This window comes from Saccopteryx bilineata, chromosome 6, assembly GCF_036850765.1.
Source record: "Saccopteryx bilineata isolate mSacBil1 chromosome 6, mSacBil1_pri_phased_curated, whole genome shotgun sequence".
Lineage (NCBI taxonomy): Eukaryota > Metazoa > Chordata > Mammalia > Chiroptera > Emballonuridae > Saccopteryx > Saccopteryx bilineata.
Genome location: NC_089495.1, coordinates 18,213,844 through 18,227,926, shown reverse-complemented (window position 1 = coordinate 18,227,926; position 14,083 = coordinate 18,213,844). Strand labels below are relative to the sequence as shown.

At 39.8% G+C, this 14,083-nt stretch overlaps 1 pseudogene; it reads left to right on the top strand.

Moving 5' to 3' along the window:
* Positions 1–11,924, top strand: part of LOC136309265 (cobalamin trafficking protein CblD-like) — a 71,807-nt pseudogene extending 59,883 nt beyond the window's left edge.
* The last annotated feature ends 2,159 nt before the right edge of the window (positions 11,925–14,083 follow it).

The window sequence follows — 14,083 nt, the reverse complement described above, 5'->3', positions numbered from 1 at the left end:
ATATTGAGATAACTGTTTTACATCCAAATCAAATACATGGTTGGATACATAAGTCTGACTTTAAAAAAAAAAAAGAAATAGGGCTTGGTGCATAAAATTGAGTTTTATCAGCTTTAGTATTAAAACAGGTCAGAACGATGTGATCATCCAGGGGACAGGCAAAGATACAGACAGAAGAGAACCAAAAGCTGAACCCTTGGGCCCCGGAGCGCCAGGAAGAGTTTGGAGAGATGGGAGAGGTTCAGAGAAAGAGATAGTGTGGTAGATGGACTCTAAGAAGGGCCCCAAGATCCCTGCCCCCTGGTGTACATATCCCCTCTCCTTGACCGCAGGGAGACTTGAATATCATAGGGTTTGACTTCCATGGTTAGGTTATATCACCAGGCAAAGACAAAGGAGTTTTGCAGATATGATTAAGGTCCCTAATCGGTAGACTGAGAGTTAATCCAAAAGGAGAGGATCCCGTGTGGGTCCAACCTAATCAAGCAAGCACTTAAATAGTAGATCCAGGCCATCTCTGGAGGGAATAAATATTCAGGGGGAGTCTCAAAGTGTGAATTTCCTACTAGCCTTGAAGAATCCACAGACATGTTTTCAGGCAGTTGTAAGGACCTGGAAGTGACTGTGGGAGTGAGAGCAACCCTAGTCTGACAGGTAGCAAGAGACCCGGGATCTCAGTCGAACAGCCACAGGGGATGAGTTCTGACAACGGGAATGAGCTTGCAGGTGGGTTTGCCTCAGTCCGCCCTCCAGGTGGGGAGGTCATCTAACCAACATTTTAGGCTCAGCTTCTTGATATCCTGAGCAGAATTTCTGACCTAAAAAAGCTGCAAGATAATAAATGGCTGTTATTTTAAGCCACGAAATGTGTAGTAATTTGTTATGTAGCAATGGGAAAATAATACAGGGAGTAATCAGTGAGCAAGAGAAAATGATGAGCAAGACAAGTTCTGGAAGCCAAATGATTAAAGAGGGAAGAATAAGTCACTGTGTTAAATGCTACTGACATATGCAGTACACTGAGACCAGAATGTTGATGACTGAATTTACCAAAGAAGACACTCTGGAATTACAGTATCATTCAAGAAAATGGTGGTGGTGGTTGAAGCATAGAAGTGACATTCATGGAAGACAGATGTGTAAACGGTCACCAAAGTTAATAAATGGCTAAAAGTAAATTTTCTAGCATTGTGTGTGTGGGTATAGAGGCCTAAGCATATTTCTGCGGTGTAGGCATTTCTAAGCAAATGTAAATGTGGTACTTTGGGCTGTCTGTCATTCAAAGGATTGTCTCATCTTTGATTTCTATCTAAAATTATGCATAATTGAAAGGATCTTCTTACCCTGCAGTATTTCCAAAATGACATAAAAATTCTGGGGAATCTGATCATTAAAATGTCAGTTTTCAATTTTAGTAAATTCTTTGTGAGTCTTACAAATTATTTCCAACACAAACAAACACACACACATAATACAGACATGTCATGCCTTTAAGTTTTCTACCTTTATCAACTCTAACTGTTCTAAATAGGAAGCATATGGAGTATGGATGTATAGTATGGAAAATAGCTTGCAGAGGAATTAAAAAATGCCTAACTCTTCAAATTACGGACTACTGCATTATATTTATGCTATGTTTAATTAATGAGACATTTATCATACAGCAAGTTTCACACACACACAGAGACAACAGAAGCATGGGGTAAAACAGATTTATTACCAAGCCAAACAATAAACTGCATTAAAGTAAAGGTATGTTTAATTCTGTAGTTCTTAACCGGGTTGACGCTAATGCATTTTTTTTCTCTGAAGCAAAAATAGTTTATTGTCAAGCTTGGAGAAAAATTCAGAGTAAAGACAATAACTCTTTTACTCCTCTTTAGCTGATTTCTCTTGAAGACTGATAAAAGTGCAGAGATATTGATTTTATCCTCTAATAATCATCCTTTATACAGTGCTTCAGAATGTTGTTATAACCCCAGGAAAGGAGAGCGAGAATAAGTTTAATGCTCTGTATACCCATCCGTGGAGCACTAGTAGTAAGAATTTCTGATAATGTGCCTCCGTTTACAGGGAAGTCGTTTGCGTTTTCAGCATTGCTGGACCTGGTATTTTTAGTAGAAGATGACGATCCCAATGTGTTTCAGAATGGATATGCCTCGTGTGAACGCACACAGGAAGGGGAAACACAACACCGCCACAGGAGGCTGGTGTGGTATCTAAAAGGAGAAAGAAGCAAGTGGTATCCCCATTCTCACATCAAATCGTGTTCCCTAGAAAATAGTGAGACTCGTTTTTTGGAAATGTATTCCCCATGAATCGGTAAAGCACGTGGTTTTTCTTGTCATCACAGAAAATGTAAACAACACTTCTGTGAGCTTCCAGGCTATCAAGAGAAGACACCGGTGGTGGGAAATTCACGCTAAAGTGAATTATCCCCATTTTTTTACTCGGCATTCCACTCTTGTAACAGGACGTTTGCACAGATAACATAAATCAACTCATTTTGGGGGGATGATTGTCATCTCACCTTGGGAAGATACAGTATACGTTGCATCTTGCTGTTGGCTCGTACAGAGAAAAAGTGCCAAGTGTCAGTATGTGTTAAGTTAGTGTCATAGTAAGTGGGAGAAAAGTGCCTTTTTTTTTCCTGTTTAAATGCTAAGATTAATACTATAAATTTTCACAATACTTAAAATGATATAAGAGTCTTTGGCTCTTACGCAGCAGATTGCATCAGTGAAATGGAAACTGTCTAGAGAAAGAAAGATTCTTGATCAATGCAGAGCCCTGATCAGCCCATGCTCGGAGAGCGCGCTCAGGAACTGGCTCCCTAGAGTATGGGGCGGGCAGGTGAGTCTGTAGACAAGCTGGTCTCTCTCTAGCAGCAGCTGAGGCTGCACCACGAGGGGTGTCTTCCTCCTCAGAGAAACGTTAGTCTGAGGGCCTTTCAACTTTCTGGATGAGATTCACCCAGATTGTCAAGGACAGTGCCTTTACTATATGTCAGTTGATCATAGATGTTAACCACATCTACAAAATACTCTCACAGCAACAGTGTTTAATTGAATTGCTGGGTACTCTAGCCTAGCCAAGCGGATGCAAGCACTGATAGCAGCCAACATTAAAAAGGCACTGTGCTAACATAGGGAAGCCCAGTTGGGTAAGCCCTCTAGGGACTTCGAATCTGATACACAGAATCATGTTTAGAATAAAACAGAATAAAATGTGTTACAAAAATGCATAGTTGTCACCATAGCCAGGTGGCTCAGTGGATAGAGTATCGTCAGGGCGGGGGCACTGAAGTCATGAGCTCAATCCCCGTCTCTACTCAGGGCACGTACCAGAAGCAACCAATAAGTGCACAACTAAGTGGATCAATGAGTTAATTCTCTCTCTCTTGTAAATCAATAGGAATTTTTTTTAAGTATAGGTCTCTGAAATTTAAAATTAGACTGAAATGTCATGCATAGTGTTAATCCTAATCCAGAGGGACCCGAAACATTGAAGACGCGAACAAGGTCCGTCGATTACACACCAAAGCTTTATTGTCTAGCTTGGCCAAGCGGTAGCAACTCCAAACAGAAATCTGAGGGAGAGCGCGCCGGCCCTTTGTTCTACTTAGTTTTTATAGTTTTGTAAGTGGGAAGTACAGAAGCAAAAATTGTAATTAGGAGCCCCTGACCACTATTGGTTATAGTCATATGTCCTTTAACATGATAGGACCACGTTCAATTTGCAAGCCATACATCCTTTTGGAGAAAACAAAATTTACAAGTCAACACAATGGCAGAAAGATATCTTTTTACATATTATAAGGCATTCCCATATTATCTAGTGTTCATCTGCTATCTCTCTGTCCAGAGTCACACGTGTTAACTACACGCATTTACATAGGAGAGGTAGTTTCCGTGGGGACAAATGCCTGCAAATGGCTCATAGTTATAAGAAAAGGTTTATTTTGGCTTTTCTCTCCCTGCTCCTGGCTAGCCATTCACCCCTTTCCTCACAGGTGTGGTGGAATGTCTGGGAATCCATGTTTTCCTCCCCTTTGCATTTGCAACACAATGCCAAGGGCCACCCTGACTATGCCAATCACACAGTACAGGGACTATTCTCACAATTTCTCTGCACACTTTAACCCAAACTAATGAAATGTTCTCCAAGCCTCTTAAAATATTAATATTAATTCTGAAGTTTTTGGTACCTTACAACATCTGTGGGTGAAGTGGCTCAGTGGCTCCTCACATAGTATGAAGCTATCATATGTGTAGCTTATATAAAAATAATGCATAGAGGAAAAAAATTCTGAATGAAATCTGATACACTAAATTAGTACATGATATAAGAGTTATAACCAGCCAATCCAAAATGGACAAGATTATTGAGGAAATTGTGCTAGAAGAATTGGGTACTTGGGAAAAAAATCAAGTTTGACTGTTAAGCAAAGTAGAGGTCCAGGTTGTAATAAAGAGCAATATGCATTTATTTGAGCACAAACAATTGTAACCTGGAGACAGAGATCCAGGTAGTAACCCAACCAGCATTTCAGGAGAGCAAAGAGAGGCAGGGTTTAGAAAGGTGAAAATTAGAAAGTGTAAGGCTTTTATGCAGATGAGATTGTTGGCTAGGTTAACAGGGATTGGTTAGTTCCAACATCCAAACAAGAGATAGTAAAAAACTACAAGGAAGGAAGAAATGTCAACATGTGTCCATGTTACAGCTGTTTCTCCAGGATGTCTATGACTCAACCTTGCGTTTAGTTTGGCATCAGGTTTCACAAACTTAATAGCAGCTCTGAGAACTAGAGGTACATATCCCCACTTCCTTAATAGCTTCCTGACTCTATTTTACGTGACTCCGTTAACAATGCGCATTCCATTTTCTTTTATCCGTTATCAACTCTATAACCCCAAAATTGATTTGAATTGTTTTAAAAAGTGATATGTGAAAATCCTGATAAAATGGTCAAGTAAGTGAAGCATCTAACCTTCATACCAAACCCCTGGGTAAAACCCGAGTCCTCCCCACCACAGAGGCTGGACAAAAGCAGCAAGTAAATACAAAAATAAATAAAACCCTGTATCACCACTGGAAACGAGCAGAGTTGCTCTTTGCACACATGAAATTTGAATAATGGTTGCTACTGAGAACACATATATGGTTGGAATGAAAGAGGCAATGAGTCCAAAACAGCTAACAACAGTCTCCTCCTCAAGCCTACATACCAAGAAACCCTAACAAGATTTCAAAACCCTCCATTTCAAAAAGTTGAAAGCATCCAATGAAAAGGCAGTTGTAATAAGCAAAGTGAAAACAATCATGGTATCATTTAGGGCTCCCTCCTTTCCTGGGGGGCTGCCACTAAGGGTATCAAAGCATCCACTGTCAAGAACAATGATAGGGAAAACAAATAAGAAAAGTGATAAAATAGATACAGAGGTGTTGTTAGAAGGCTTAAAAAATATTTTATGAAACTTTAAGCTAAAACATTAAAATATATATATATAAGACAGCCCTGGCCGGTTGGCTCAGTGGTAGAGCGTCAGCCTGGCGTGCGGGAGTCCCGGGTTCAATTCCCGACCAGGGCACATAGGAGAAGCGCCCATCTGCTTCTCCACCCCTCCCCCTCTCTTTCCTCTCTGTCTCTCTCTTCCCCTCCCACAGCCAAGGCTCCACTGGAGCAAAGTTGGCCTGGGCTCTGAGGATGGCTCCATGGCCTCTGCCTCAGGCACAGAATGGCTCTGGTTGCAGCAGAGCAACACCCCGGATGGGCAGAGCATCGCCCCCTGGTGGGCATGCCAGGTGGATCCCAGTCGGGCACATGCGGGAGTCTGTCTGACTGCCTCCCATTTCCAACTTTAGAAAAATACAAAAAAAAAAAAAAAAAGAAAGAAAGAAAATATATATAAGACAATTGAATTTTAAAACACAAATGGTTCAACACTAAACCAAAGAGCATGAAAAAAAATGGGGGTTGACAAAAAATATTAATTTCAAGAAATGTATGAGATCTAGACAGTTTGAGGCACAAGTATTTTCCCCAGAGCTTGGAAATATAATAAAATATCTCAATTAATTTTTGAATCAAGCATATTCTTAAAACAAACAAAACAACCAGAAAAATGGGCACAAAGTAGAAAAACTGTTGATTTCACTTAAGAACATAGATACAAAAAACTAAGTAAAATATTACTAACTCAATTATCACAGTACATTATAATAATAATTATCAGATAAATTCTAGTATTGTAAAAACAGTTCCATAAAAATATAATTAATGTGCTGATTATACAAACTAAAAGAAAAAGCATAGAATTGTCTTAATAAATGCTGAAGAGACATATAACTCAAAAAATATATCTAATTATTTAAGTGATATACAACAAAATTGAAGTATAATATAAAAATACATTTACAATATGATACAAAATATATTTTTTAATAAACCATAAGCAAAACATATTTCCAGGGACAAAAAAAAAGTTATCCATTATCAAAATCTAAATTTAACATTTCCTGGGTTTTCTAGATAATTCAGTAGAACAAGACAAATACAGAGAAATAATTTTTTTGTGTGTTTGACATCATTTTACTTGAAATTCAATTATTGGTTATGAATTCTTTAACATTATGATTCCTTTCTTACAAAAATAACTGATGAGGTCTAGAGTTGCCATTATGCCTGCTAAGGCAACCACCATGACCATTGTTTTAAGTTCTATTAATTTTGGAAGCTAATAATGATATTGGAGTCCCACCTTAGCTGCAGTTTAATTTTCCACTGTTTAAGTTACTCACAGTCAACTATAGTCAACCAAAAATATTAAATGGAAAAATCCAGAAGTAAGTAATTCATGTTTTAAATTGAGGGCTATTCTAAGTATGGTGATGAAATCTCACATCATCCCACCTAATTTATCTCATAAAGGCCCTCCCTCCAAATACCATCACACTCAGGATTAGATTTCAACATATAAATTTGGAGCAAATAAAACATTTAGTATATAGCAATACATATATTTTTATCAAATTAAAAATATTCTAGAAAATCATCATTCTTGCTGTCCTCATGCTTTCAGTGAAGTGTATGTTTCCATAAGCTGCTGGCATGAGTGTAAACTGGAATATTTAGAAAAGCAAGTTGGACGCTGATCTGTTGGCTTAGTGGTGGAGTGTTGGCCTGGTTTGTGGAAGTCCTGGGTTCTATTCCCCGTCAGGAAAAAAAGGAGAAATGCCCTTCAGCTTCTCCAATGCTGCCACCCCCTTCTCTCTTTCTCTCTGTCTCTCACTCTTTTCCTCCTGCAGCCCTGGCTTGATTGGTTCAGGCACAGTTGAACCAGGGCACTGAGATGGCTCTGTGGCCTCATCCTAGATGCTAAAATAGCTCAGTTGCTGAGCAATGGCCCCAGATGGGCAGAGCAGGGGCCCCTAGTGGGCTTGCAGGGTGGATCCTGGTCGTGCACCTCGAGGAGTCTGTCTCTTTGCCTCCAACTCTCAGTTAATAATAAAAAAAGAAAAAGGAAAGCAAGCTGGCCACCAGTCTTTTGAGTACTAACTATCGTGTTCTTGTTGCAGCAAATCCCTTTCTAGAAATCTATTTGAAGACAACAAAAATAAATGAGATAAAAGATTTTTATAAGAGAAAGCTCACTGTAATTTTTTTTATAATAGCAAAACCATAAAAATCTAAATGTCCAACAAAACAGAAATGGTGAAAATAATTATAATGGAGACAAATACTGGAATAGTAATCAGTTGTTAAAAGTAATCTTTACAGAGAATAGTGGACAAACTAATGACATGTCTTAAATAAAAATAAAACTAGGCTATGACATTCTTTTTAAACAGTGAGATTCAAATTGTGAGTGGATATTAAATTTCACATAAAATACTTCAAAACATTAACAGTTTTACCCCAGAGTGGTAAGACTATACAGAGAAACTTGCATTTTCTGTAATATATTTTGTATTTTCATGTTTTTATAAGGTATATGTTTCCCTTTAATAAATCAAAAAATCAATGCTATAATCAAAATGATTAAGGTTAAGATTACTTCAAAACTCAAAATTTTAAAACAGCAGATTGTCAGAAATAATTAACCTTCATTTTCTCAGTTCATATTTGATTTTTAATACTTACTTATTTGTTAATATTTGGCCTCAGTTCTCCTTTTACTTAACAAATTTGTAAATCAATATCTTGAAAAGCTATTGAAAAATGAGTTTCCTTTTAAATAAAATACCCTTTTTTAACCCTAAGCTTTCTTTGGTTGATACTTTTTTTTTCCAGTCCAAAACCCTGCCCACGTGCATAATGGCATACATTATCTTTTCTTAGAGGTCAAGTAACCAGAAATTAACTTTCTGCATGTATATTGATTTTTATACTAAATGAAATGTCAGTGCCTTCAAATTTTGTTTTTACCAATTGAAATTGTAAGGAAGAAAATTAAAGGTGAAAGTCTGTTCTAATGGATATGAAAAGTCTATTTTAATGATTGCAGGATAGCAAGGGTTAACATTCCTGTTCATGCTAACTACTGCTCTCCTGCTTAGCAATCATTGGACTATTGAGTCCTCTCGCTCACCTCTGAGCTTCAATGCCCAGGTGAGGAATCGGGAGCACAGAGGGTTTACATGCTTGCCCGTGTCTGCCCAGCAGTAAGGGGAAGTGTGAGAACTCAATCCTAGGCGACATTGCCCCCACGTCTGTGCATCTGGCCACATCACCGTGCTGTCTCATCACACCAAAACCCACAATCAACTCACCCATAAGTTTACAACAACTCAGCCTTTGGGAACAAAAGAAAGTTGCATCCTCCTTTATTACAGCTAAAGAAAATAAACTGCTGTATGTTGATACCATCAAAGAGAGTCTTTAGCTTTTACTTTTAGTGAATCTGCTTTGGTGTGTTAAATAATTTTGCCAGAATTCATTCAATACAGGCAATACAGGGTATGAGAGAAGGAATATCTGATTCAGAATTGACAGTCAGTGGCAAGAACAATAATAAAACGTCACTGAAAGTAGTAAGTACTATATAATATCAAGATATGTGTTCATAACAGTGTGTGTGTGTCTGTGTCTGTGTGTCTTGAGATGCTGTGTATCTGTCCTTTGAAGTATCTTCAATTCATCATCCAACTTCACATTCAGCAAAGGGTGTCATTTCTATTGATCTGTTTGTTACTCTGTAACAGCATATTTCTGTTCATAGTCCACTATTTTAGAATTAAGAGAGAGCACAGTACAAAAAAAGATACAATATTCAGTGAAGTGTCTATAAAATCCCCCAGCTGCACCACAAGGAGTTTTTATGGTACTCAGAAAAACAGCATCCGATTCGCTGCAGCACTAAACGGTTACACTTATATAACTGGCATCTGTTGAGGTGAGATAAATGTTCCTTCAGACTCACAGAGCAACCTATCCAAAGTAACGGGCCCATGTAAAGCTGTGCACATGTGTGCACATGTGTGGGTACGCATGTGTGTGCGCACATGTGTGTGTGTGCATGCGCTATGTGTGCGTGTGTTTCACACACCTGCTACTAGTTGATCTAATACTAAGAACCCTGCTATTGTGGTGTGTGATGCTCCAGCCTTCTCTACAAAAACAACCATTTCTGGCAGCTCTGACTACTCACCCTATGCATATGCCTGATGATTTCTCTTTAATTACAGGAGCTTAAAATAAGCCATTTCTTAAGCTTTTACTGTCTCAAGGCTATTTCTTAAAGTGCCGCAGCACCTGGCTCTCAGAAGTCTTTATATGTCCTTTATATTCTATTTTGACTGAAATCTTATTATATTGCACATCAGACTGAGTGGTGAGCTCCACACTGGTTTTGAAAGGTATCAGAAGATATCTTAGACTGCATTCCAGAAATAATTTTAATATTCCCAGGATCATTTTACCATTAGGCTCTACTGGCCTGGCATCTAGCAACTCCTAGTTCCACAGTGACAAAAAACAAACAAACAAAACAAAAACCCTTTTGAGATCTAGAAAAAAAATGACTCTGAAATGTGAAGACAACTAAAACTAAACATTCCAAATTATATCATTTCTGCATACTTAGCATATGTCATCCTGTGAGCAACAACTCAGTTATTAATTGTACATGCGCCACATTTAATTTGACATAGATATGTTTTGAATGAGATATAGCATGCAACTGTCCTCAGAATTTGAAATGGCCTGCTTACCTATACCCTGCTTTTACTAATAGTAAGCTTGTCACAATCCTTTCTTGTGATTCTGCCGATGTTAAAGTTTATGAGCTAATCATTTAACAGAAATAATATAAATCATCTTGGCCTGTGAAAGAAATACTAGTTTAGGTTGAAAATTAACTTCTAAACCTGGCCCTATCACCAGTTGAACAAGGACAATTAGGAAAAAAACTTGTTTTATGAAAATTCTACTATCCAAATAAAACATTTTATTGTATGATGACCCTACACTATATTTTTATAACATCCCCCCCAGAAAAATACCTTTTTTTCAATGCTCAGTTATGCTTGATTTATGGTTCTTAACCTTGCCTGCATGTCAGAGTCATACACTGGATTTGAAATTGTACATAGCCAAGCCTCAACTAACACCTTTGAATCAGAATCTCAGAGTTAAAATCAGGCATTTATTTATATTATGAAAAGAATTCACAGGTGATTCTGATGTGCTACATCTGTGGAAAACAAATAGTATAAAAAGTTAAAGTCATCACATTTCATTGATAACTTATCATCAATATGAAATTCATGAATGTGACTGACAGTGTTGTTAACCGTGCAATGTGTCAAATTTGGTCATGTTTCCAAGTGCCACTTCTGGCTATGTGGCTGTCTTGTTTTAACTGGACTGTTTTTCTTATCCCCTCGACTGAAAACAATATTTTCTGTGTGTACGTGAGCTAGATCAATTTCCCATGAAGTCTATGCTGCTACCCAACAGCGTAACAAGCTGCTTCTTTACCTCTTCACTGCTGACAGGGCCTCTATAGAGAGACAATTTGTCTTTCCTGATAGTTCAGGATAGGAGAAATGAAAGCATTTTCTTCCTACTGTATATATCAGAACCAAACAAAATGGCCCTGGCTGGTGGCTCAGTGTATACTCTAAGCATTGGTTCAACATATGGACATCCTGAGTTCAATTCCCAGTCAGAGCACACAGGAGAAGCAATCATTTGCTTCTCTCTCCTTTCTCTCATCCCCCTCTCTCCCTCTTCTCTTCCCACAGCCTGTGGCTTGATTGGTTCATGCGTGGCCCCGGGTGCTAAGGATAGCTCCATTGGAAGGCATCAGCCTCAGGTGCTAAAAATAGCTTGGTACTGGAGCATCGGTCCCCAAATGAGGTTGCCAGGTAGAACCAGGTTGGGGCGCATGCAGAAGTCTGCTTTACTATCTCCCTTCCTCTCACCCCAAAAAAAGAGAAGTAAAAGCAAAAGAAATTAATTCATCTAATTTCTAAAACAAGGATATATTTAAATAAGAAACATTTGATATAATAGAATAAAAATACTACCTATTAACAGTTACACATAGCACTTTGAAAAGAATGAGAAGAAAGTCTATTCTCATATTCTACAACCTTAGAAAAAAAGTTTTTTCTTAATTGCCATCCTCTGTAAGAATGTTTGCCAACACACAAAGATAAACGTTTCCCAAATTCTAGCATCAAAATAACTATGTAGTTAAAGAAAAAGAAAATGCCAACCTGATAGCATCATGGTCCCACTAACAGCCTGGCACCATCAAAATAATAATTTTGAAAGTTTGTGTTCTTTTTTTAATGCCTTCTATAGTGAGTGCAAGGGCTGCTATGACAAAGAACTGCAACAAGAGAAATTTAATCGCACACATTTTTGGAAGCGAGAAGTCTCAAATCAAGGTGTCAACAGCGTTGATTTCTTCTGAAGGCTCTAAGGGAGAATCTGCCCATGCCCTTCTCCTAGCACCTGATGGTTGCTGCCAGTCCCTGGAGTCCTCAATTCATAGATGCATCACTCTAAACTCTGCCTCAGTCTCCACATGGCCTTCTCCCTGTGTGTCTCTGAGCCTTCATATTGCATTCTTATAAAAACACCAGTCTCTGGATTTAGGGCCAACCCTAATCCAATATAACCACATATTATATCTGAGAAGACAGTGTTTTCCAACAAGGTCACATGCAAAGGTTTAGAGGTTAGGACTTGAACATATCTTTTTGGGGACACAGTTCAATCCACAACAGTTTGTTTGGAAAAAAAAAACTGGCTAACTTTGCATTTGGATGAAATAAGGTAACATTCCGCTTACTTTCCTAGGTTCAACTTCATCCTAGCCAGGTGACCTTGAGCATCTGCAGACATTTCCTTAGCATTGACTTATTATTTTTTTTATTGTGTGTGACTGGAAACATAGATTAACTGACAAAAATGCAAGGTAAGTGTAAATATATTCATAAAAGCACAAAAAATCTAAACATTTTTGGATTTATACTTTCTGTATTATGCAGAAAAATAATACATGGCAAATAAATGAAGACTCCTTGGACAGTGTAGCTGGAACGTACTTCAGTTTCCCATTGCACTTAGAATAAACTCTCCGCAGTATGTCTTTTGGGCCCAGCATGACCCAGCACTCCTCTCTCTCTCTCGCTCGCTCTCGCTCTCGCTCTCGCTCTCGCTCTCTCTCTCTCCTCCTTCTTCCGATCTCCTGAAGGCATGGCCCCTTGCTGCCCTCTCTGGCTTTCGCACACAGCCTCCTTCTCAGCCCTCACGTCCAGTGCCACCTCTCAGAAAATACCTTACCCACTGCCCCATCTAAAACACACTTCCTCTCAGTCAGACCTTACCCACCACCCTGTCTAAAGTACACTTCCTCTCAGTCAGACCTTACCCACCACCCCGTCTAAAGTACACTTCCTCTCAGTCAGACCTTACCCACCACCCCATCTAATGTACAGTTCCTCTCAGTCAGACCTTACCCACCGCCCCATCTAAAGCACACGTCCTCTCAGTCAGACCTTACCCACCACCCCATCTAATGTACACTTCCTCTCAGTCAGACCTTACCCACCGCCCCATCTAAAGCACACGTCCTCTCAGTCAGACCTTACCCACCGCCCCATCTATGTACACTTCCTCTCAGTCAGACCTTACCCACCGCCCCATCTAATGTACACTTCCTCTCAGTCAGACCTTACCCACCGCCCCATCTAATGTACACTTCCTCTCAGTCAGACCTTACCCACCGCCCCATCTAAAGCACACTTCCTCTCAGTCAGACCTTACCCACCGCCCCATCTAATGTACACTTCCTCTCAGTCAGACCTTACCCACCGCCCCATCTAATGTACACTTCCTCTCAGTCAGACCTTACCCACCGCCCCATCTAATGTACACTTCCTCTCAGTCAGACCTTACCCACCGCCCCATCTAAAGCACACTTCCTCTCAGTCAGACCTTACCCACCGCCCCATCTAATGTACAGTTCCTCTCAGTCAGACCTTACCCACCGCCCCATCTAAAGCACACTTTCTCTCAGTCAGACCTTACCCACCGCCCCATCTAAAGCACACTTCCTCTCAGTCAGACCTTACCCACCGCCCCTCTAATGTACACTTCCTCTCAGTCAGACCTTACCCACCGCCCCATCTAATGTACACTTCCTCTCAGTCAGACCTTACCTACCGCCCCATCTAATGTATACTTCCTCTCAGTCAGACCTTACCCACCGCCCCATCTAAAGCACACTTCCTCTCAGTCAGACCTTACCCACCGCCCCTCTAATGTACACTTCCTCTCAGTCAGACCTTACCCACCGCCCCATCTAATGTACACTTCCTCTCAGTCAGACCTTACCCACCGCCCCATCTAATGTACACTTCCTCTCAGTCAGACCTTACCCACCGCCCCATCTAAAGCACACTTCCTCTCAGTCAGACCTTACCCACCGCCCCATCTAATGTACACGTCCTCTCAGTCAGACCTTACCCACCGCCCCATCTAATGTACACGTCCTCTCAGTCAGACCTTACCCACCGCCCCATCTAAAGCACACTTCCTCTCAGTCAGACCTTACCCACCGCCCCA